Genomic DNA, 8,843 nt, shown 5'->3' with positions numbered 1-8,843 from the left:
ACGATGAGGATCACCTAACAGTCAAAGATTTTCTTCACAATTCTTTCCTCACAAAAACGTTTTAACTGTGGTAGCTGAAAAACGCCAATAAGAAGCTCCATCAGAGTGGTTGTAACACCATTTAACCCACCATTTAAACCAGTGTCCACTGCACTGGTTTCATACTGCACTTGTAGCCCTAATATAGGGAAAGCGTAAATCAAATTGTTGTTTCTGTTGTTCATGAGTCTGCGCAAAAGAGCCTAGGCTTTGACAGCAAATAAAGGAAGGCAAGCTAAACAGACAGTTGATGCTAATAGAAAAAAGCTGGACAGAGCAAGCCCTGACCTTTAAACATTAATGAATCATAAAGCAGCTATGAATGCCTACAAGAGAAAACAAATATGGAGTGGTGGACAGATTTGGAAGAGTTTTTTTGCTCTGATGCCAGACCATAGATAACTTTATATTGCGTGGTGGTCAATTTAGTAATTACCCCAGTTATACAAATGAAAGAAAAGACAATTGTTCACAATTATCCTGTAACACCTTTTCACTAAATTGCCCTTAGGTGTATGAATGAGTGTGTGCGTGGTTGTTTGTGTGTTGCCCTGCGATGGACTGGCGACCTGTCCAGGGTGTACCCTGCCTCTCGCCCATAGAAGATTGGAAGATTGGTTGAATCTGAATACAGTACTTTTGTTGTAATGAAGAGACGATCACAATGTTTTCCTTCCATTGTTCATGAGATTTCTGAAGTAGATAATCATTTGTAGAGACATTTGTAGAAGTTTCTTTTTTGATAGCAATCATTTTCACTCACTTGTTCAAAAATCTTGATGTTTATCAGTTACATTCTTACAAGAGCTTATTCACAGGAGGAGTAATTTTCCACAGCATTAGGACCCCCCTTAAGACGTAAAAAGATCATTTTTGGGGGTCTTAGCGAGGCCCTCAGAAAAATACAGGTACCTTGCAATTTATCAAGCATGTTAGGTCAAGGTAGCAAGGTCATAGTGCTTTGTTAATTGGGTAACATCTTATTGGCCTCCTGGGGGGAGCATAGAGGAATGTGGTAACAGAGCTGTCTGTGTATCCTTAAAGAGCAGCTAAACCCCAAGTTAACGTTTTGTGTAGATAAACTGCATAAATTGGGCCTTAAGGGTGCTATCTTTATGTTACTGTGCAAATTTTGATGTTTTTGTGTAAGCTTGGACACAGGCACCTGAGGCATTATCAAAACTTAATAGCCAGGTGTCAGCAGCTCTGTGCCTGAAGATGTTATTCTTCTTCTCTGATGCAATCCAGAGCAGAACAGAAATCAAATGTGGAAAGCTATGACATATGAAGCGAGGCCTGCAAGACTGAAAAATAATACGTACAAAGCAAATTGATGTACAATGTGTGGTCCATTAGCCATAGGCACTCCGGGGCCTGATGCTGGCAGAGTTCATTTCCAGATGTGTCTTCAGGCCCTGACTTATGGTAGGGAGTCTGCAGTCTACTAGTATGATTGAAGAAGTTTCAATGTTGATTCGGTCTCAGTATGCAGAACATTTCTTTTGTCACTGTAGCAGGCGTCATTGACCTTCTGCTTATTCATTCCTCTTATGCACAAGCTTGGAGAACTCCACATCGTCTATTTGCTCTCCAAACTGACCTCATGAATGAAAACATATAGGTCCATAATGACTGTACTTCATAACTTATTGGCGCACAGGGCTCACCTTGACAACCTCTATTCATTTGTCGTGAAAAAGCCGAGAAATGTAGGCCTATCAATCCCTTTCCTCTGAGCATTAGCTGATGCAAAGGATTAAAACAAAACAGAGACCAAGGCTTGACCAAATCACTCTTTTATTTACAGCATCTTCCTTCAGTAGCCAGATTTGCATGCCTGGTTTACTCACCTGCATGTGATCCTCAACAGGTGCCTCTGTGGTTTAGGGTTGTCGATGGTGACATGTGCATATAAAGATTATTCACTTTAATAACAATCAAGTTTCGTGTTTGCATTTTTATGTGTACCATGGGCATTACTTTGGTAATCTCTGCCTTTGCTCAGAGATTACCTTTCTGGTGCACTTATTGAAAAGCTAAAAAAAAACTGCTACTTTATTAAACATTTTTACAAAGTCTAATTTAGGTTGTTCAGTCAGTATAGAAGGGTGTCTTAAGCTGATACCTGGAATCGAATTTGATCTAAGCATTTTAAAATGAACAGTCCCTAAAGAAACATTCTTGCTTGATGCACAAGTTTAGTTTCTCACCGATCCGGGGTCTCCATTGTCATATTTTGCGCTTCATAATGTGCCACACATTTTCAAGGGTAGACAGATCTGGATTGCAGACAGGCCAGTTTAGTACCCACATTCTTTTACTATGAAGCCACGCTGTTGTAACATGTGCAGAATGTAGCTTAGCATTGTCTTTCTGAAATTAGCATGAGGTCCCTGAAAACGACGTTGCTTGGATGGAAGCAGACATTGCTCCAAAACCTTTGTGTACCTTTCAGCAATAATGGTGCCTTCACACAAGTGCAAATTACCCTTGCCATGGGCACTAACACACCCCCATACCATCACAGATGCTGGCTTTGAACTTTGCGCTGATAACCGGATAGTCCTTTTCCTCTTTGAACCAGAGGAAATTATGTTCATGATGTCCAAAAACAATTTGAAATGTGGACTCGTCAGGCCACAGCACACTTTTCCACTTCGCTTCAGTCCATCTCAGATGAGTTCGGGTCCAGAGAAGCCAGCTGTGTTTCAGGGTGTTAATATATGGCTTTGGCTTTGCATGGTAGATTTTTAACTTGTACGTTTAGATGTAGCGACAAACTGTGTTAACTAACAATAGTTTTCTGAAGTGTTCCTGAGCCCACGAGGTAATATCTGTTACAGGATGGCAATTTTTAATGCAGTGCCTTTGGTATGGTCGAAGGTCATGGGCATTCAGTGATGTTTTTCAGCCTTGCTGCTTACTTGCAGAGATTTCGCCAGATTCTCTGAATCTTTTGATATTATGGACTGTAGATGAAATACTTAAATTCCTTGCAAATGTACATTGAGTAAAGGTTCTTAAGCTGGTGGACTATTTCCTCACACAGTTGTTCACAAAGTGAACAACCTTCCCAGCAGTGGGGAGCCTACAAAGATAACTCTACAACAAATCAATGACTCATCCAGGAGGTCATGAAAGAACCTAGAACAACATCTAACATTTGTCCAAAACACATTTTGATAATCCCCAAGATTTTTGGCAAAATATTCTGAGGACAAAAAGTCAAAAGTGGACAAAAGTGGACTTTTTTCATATAAGTGTCCTGTTTTATCTTGTTAAAACTATGTTAGGAAAATAACAATCTTTCATCTTTTGATGGTCTGGGGCTGTTTGCTGCTTCAAGACCTAGATAATTTGACTGAACCATGAATTCTGCTTTCTATCAGAAAGTCCTGAAGAAGAATATCTGGCAATCCGCAGGGGAATGATCTAAAGCACACAAGTAAGCTCATCTCTAAATGGCTCAAAAAAAGAGAGATAAATAACGGTTTGGTAGTGGACTAGTCAAAGTGCAGAATTACATCTGATTAAATGTTGTTGCATGATCTTAAGAAGGCTTTTTATGCTTAAAAACCCTTTGATCTGGCTCAATTAAAACAATTCGGCATGGGGATCAATTGGTTTAGACAGTTTTTCCCCATAATAAATGATATTATATTTGGAAAACTTCTTTTTGTATTTATTAAGGTTAAAATTTAAATTAGTTTGATTATCAGAAATATGTAAGTGGAACAAAAAATTGGCAACATAAAAAATCTCTAAGAGGCCAAAGACTTTTCATAGCACTGTGTATAATGAGAGTTAATGCTGTTATTCCTTTTCAATTGTTTTTATTCATGGTCTAATAAGAAATTGTCTTTATTTAAATATATTCCTGGGTTTGAATCCTTTATTCTTTTCAGAACCATTTATATGCAAACACATGTATGTTTGGTTAACTGCCTACTTTACCTTGGAGTGAGTGAGTGTCTGTATGGTTCCACCATTGTTCATACAGATGATATGAAACAAAATCATATGTTTAGAAATTAATTTTTTATGTGCAGTGTGGCACTGACATACAGTTTCCATTTATTTGTCTGTTGAGTAAAACTACTCATCTGATTAAAACATCCTACCTGCCTGTCATTTTTCCTATAATCTGGCTGTTTTGGATCCCAGGTTCCTCCTGACATCAGCAGTTTTGGAGAAGAATATGCATGTATTCCAGAGAGGTGTACTCCAGTACGGGCTCCCTGTTCCCCCCATTTATCAGCCGGGACAGCAAGCAGAGCTCTCTGCAGACAGGCTGATTGATTGGGAGAAAACCTACAAGTCCTGCAGTGTGTTTTATTTTTTTAATATTTTGGATGAAAACAAAATGACGCTGCGGTGTACTTTCTCTGCAAGTTTATTTTTCAAAAGTCAATTGCGACTGATTTGTGAGTGTTTTTGGGTTCTTCTGTTTTTCTCCAGCAATGATTTGTTCTCTCCTGTCTTCAATCATCTTCATTCGGTTCACCTGCACCTAGCATTTAGTCTCCTTGTTTCACCTGGTCCTTGCTCCATATATACACATCTGTTCTGTTCATTCCTTGCAGAAACATTTTGGATCATCCACTCACTCTGTTCATGTCTTGTCCTTTTGCTCGTGCCAAGCCTGTCTTGCCAGCCTGCCCATGTCTGTTTTTGTCATCACCCTCTGAATTAAGTTTTTTGTTCATTAAATCTTTTCACCTACCGTCATGCTGCCTGTCCATCTGCATTCCGGGGTCCTCCGCTACACAAACCCTGATATATTATACAAAATCTTTACACCAACCTTATTTATGACACAGCTGTTTTGGTGAGAAAAGGCTTTTCCCACTGAAAATCTGTCATGCATGTTTATATTGGAAGTTGTATACTCTTTGTTTCGTTTGTACCCGATATTGTCCACAGGAGTTTACAGTTAGAAAATGCAAAGCATTGCATCTGTTTTATTTTCTTCAGTATGTTCCACACCACATACTGGTACAAACTTTAACTGTAGTCATTACAGGACTCATATATTTGCATGTAAAAACATCTAAAAAAGCCATTATCTCTGCAGCTGGGAAACACGTTAGTAGTTATGTTAAAGGGGACATATCATGCAAACTCCAATTTATAAGCCCTTCAATACATTTTGTTGTGTACTTGGCATCTGTAGCACTGCAGAAAATTTGAATTTAGTCTTTCCAGGTGCTGCATAGATATCTTTATATTCTGTTTGGGTCAGATTTTTCAATTTGTTCAGTTTTCTCTGTTCTCTGTTACGTCTTGTTTGCTGCAGAAAGCTAAATAAGGTCAAGGACTTCTGGCTGATAAATTTCAGGCAGAAGTCTATCTGCCATTTTTATTTCTCACAGCGATTTTGTAGCCCGAGCTCAAGTATGTCGATGTTGCAAGTGGATAAGTCTAAATGTTTGGTTGTTGGGTGTATTAACCCACACAATTAATTACACTGTCTCCCAGCATCAGAACCTCTTCAAAGTGCCTGCTTAAATTTTATTTCTCACGGAAATGCTCCCACATCAATGGGGAAATTCTTCTTCATCTGTGTGGACCATTGCCTTCAGCAACCTCTGTCAGTATCAAGATAGATTTGCTGAAAGACTTCATCTGATTAAGGGCTCAGTTCCTTCTGTCTATAGAAACGACGGACACAGCAAAGCTGTGAGCTGCAAATAACGCTAAAATGACAACAAACTTTGTTTTACACATACATTTATTGTGTGCTGATATGACGTCCTGACCATTGTTCTGATAGCAGTAGCATCGTTCTGCTTATGTTAGCGCTGTGTGCTGCTTTTAGCTCCTTGAGGACAGAACCGTACAGCGTGTTTTAAAAAGTATTATTGCAATAACAGTTTTGTATTGTTTTAGCAGTTTGTGTCTTGTTTCTGTGCCAACAGATAATTTTATCTCTATTATTAAACTACAAAAATGGCCCAACGGGGTGGAGTGGAACATTCTTTGACCTGGAGGGGGTGGGGTGTAAGTGCCTCAAGAGCATTTAAAGACGCCACAACAAAACAAGTTGCTCTCAGATGCACCTCAGAACAGTTAAAAGAGGAGCCTGTGGAGCTTCAATAACGAGGAATTCAGACCAAAGCATTGCAGTTCCAATTTATATAGACCACAACTGAATGATTTAAGTGTGAAAAGGAAGGATTTAAAAGCATGGTATGTCCCATTGAAGCTATCAAATGATAAGTTATAAGATACATTTAATTAGTTTTAAAATATTATTATTTTGTTTTTAATACTTTGACCACTTACTACCTAAATTTCTTTTAATCATACAAAGAAATAAATTATTTATGTTTTTCTTGTCAAGCGGATTCTAAATTAAGCAGAGATACTTATGACAAAGTGTGAGTTGTAGTGAAACTATTTTCCCAGTCTCATTTATGCAGACAATTATATTAAGAATGTAAGTTTCTGTTCAATTCCTTGAAATTCATCATCGAATACAGCCACATGCTGTAAAATCACCAAATGTCATTCAGACTCTGACCGCTAGATGCAGGCAACGTGGCTTCATTTTGATCTTTGGTATGGGTAGAATAATGCATCAACAGAAATCTTAGCTGCAATAGGACCAGAAGAGGTTTGTGGCAACTTCAAGTCATTGGTCCAAAAGGGATTTAATAGATGTTAGTTTTGGACACGTCCAATATGATCTCATTGAAAATGCATTACTGAGTTGCACAGTCACTGTAGCTGACCTCAACCAATTAGTCTCCTAGCTTCACCTGTGTACATATAGTCCTCTTTTCTGTTCATTCCCTGTCACCCATGTCAAGTCTGTCTGAGGCTGTTGCTACACCAAAGCCCTGGTTGCATGTTTAGCCCTCCTCTTGCCTGCCTGTAAGTTTTTGTTTATTTAATTAACCTTTAGTTTCACTGATCTGCTCCTATCTGTCTGCATTTGGGTCCTACTCATAAAACTACTCTGACAAAACCATAAAAAGTGCTTTAAAATTCTGGGAATTATTTTTATTATTCACTATTGCTAAGTTCCAAATATCAGCTATGTATTTTATTAAAACATATGACATTTCTCAATCATTTATATTGAATGTCTGGAATCTTTCATTTTAAAGCACTAATGTATTTTCCATTTTTGGATTTTTTCAAATTGAAAGATCGGGAATACCTTCAGTCGGTGTGTAAGAAAAGTCTTTGTTGCACTCAGCCATGTGTGGAGTTTGCATTGCCACTCCTCAGAGATTCTTCTTCTGGTCCAACAATGAAAAATGTATCTTATTGTTCCCTAAAACTAATGGAGGTTCTGGCTCCAACAGGCTGGCCACATGTGCTGGCTGACACCAGGACCACTGGCAAATGTCACAGGTGTCACAGGCTTTTTACTGTCACTGCTGTCAGGTCTGCTTTTCCATGACTTACCACAAATGCAATGGAAATACTTTGTAATGAAAGAATGGAAAAACCTGCACTAGACCCTTTTCTGATGCTTGGTTGGTGGGTTGGAAATTGCAGTGTGTCATTAGAGAAATCCCTGGTGCTCTCCAAACATTGTTTTTTTTTTTGTCTGATATGAATATTAACCTTTTCTAGTGCTGAATGCAGCCATCACAGACATTAGCTAATGAGGGAAAAAGTGAAAGCATGCCTTAAACTCGTGCTGCTTGTGCCTAATGTCACATATATGTCATCTAAAGAGTCTCCTTTCAGCACTCAAGTGAACAGGTTGAATTATTCCTAGCCAGAGTAAATAAACGCACCACAGAACATGACAAAATAATAAAGAGTGTGAAAACAGATCCTAGCGGCCTCACCAGCTGGTGGCGGATAAACTGTCTTTGCAGAAACAATGTGATCTCTAGGAAGATTTCGAAGGAGGGTGAGATGGATGCCTGATGTCAAATTCCCTGTCAGATGCAGATAGAGTCCTTAGCAACAGTTACAAACAGTGCAGCACAACGGTGATCTGGGTGCAGAGCAACCAACAGCCTCATCCCAGCACTGTTGCAATAATAATTCATGATTGGAAATAACTGAATAGCAAAGCTGTGAGTCATTAGCTTTTTGTATCCTACCCGTATCATCACTCAAAACTCTGCTGATCACAGACAAATGCAACCAGACACACACACACACACACACACACACACACACACACACACACACACGTAGACAGTGTGTTAAGCAATCTCTGATCCTGTTTCAGAAATATGTCGTAATGCATTCCTGTAATACTGATTGCTCACAGTCTATGGGTCTATGATGCCATTCACACTTCATCTGTACCATTGTTTCCCAGAAAGCATAATGGAATAATTGCATTGCATAGGATAGGATAGGATAGGATAGGATAGGATAGGATAGGATAGGCAACAAAATAAGGCTCTGTCAACTGGCCCTGTCACAAAACAGTTTTGTCATGTTACCACTAAGAAAAACTTAAAGATTAATCTTTAACTGGCTTAGCAGTTCATAAATCACCAACCTCGCCAGCCTTGAATGAACCACCAGGAGGAAAGCAATAGTTATCTGCTGGGCAGATATGATGTGCTATTAAGTGGAAGACATGTGATTCATGGTTTACAAATATAAATCTGAAAGTGTGGTTTGTATTTGTATTTAGCTACCATCACTGACACCCCTAAATTAAATCCAGTGCCAGCAAATGCATTTAGAAGTTACATAATTACTAAATAGAGTCCACTGGTGTGTAATTTAATCTCAGTATAAATGCAGCTGTTTTATGATCCAAAAACAGCATAAGTATTGCACAACTGCAAACTCAAAATGGCCCTCCATCAAAATAAACA

This window comes from Girardinichthys multiradiatus, chromosome 18 (assembly GCF_021462225.1).
Source record: "Girardinichthys multiradiatus isolate DD_20200921_A chromosome 18, DD_fGirMul_XY1, whole genome shotgun sequence".
Lineage (NCBI taxonomy): Eukaryota > Metazoa > Chordata > Actinopteri > Cyprinodontiformes > Goodeidae > Girardinichthys > Girardinichthys multiradiatus.
Note: the sequence above shows the minus strand (reverse complement) of the source record.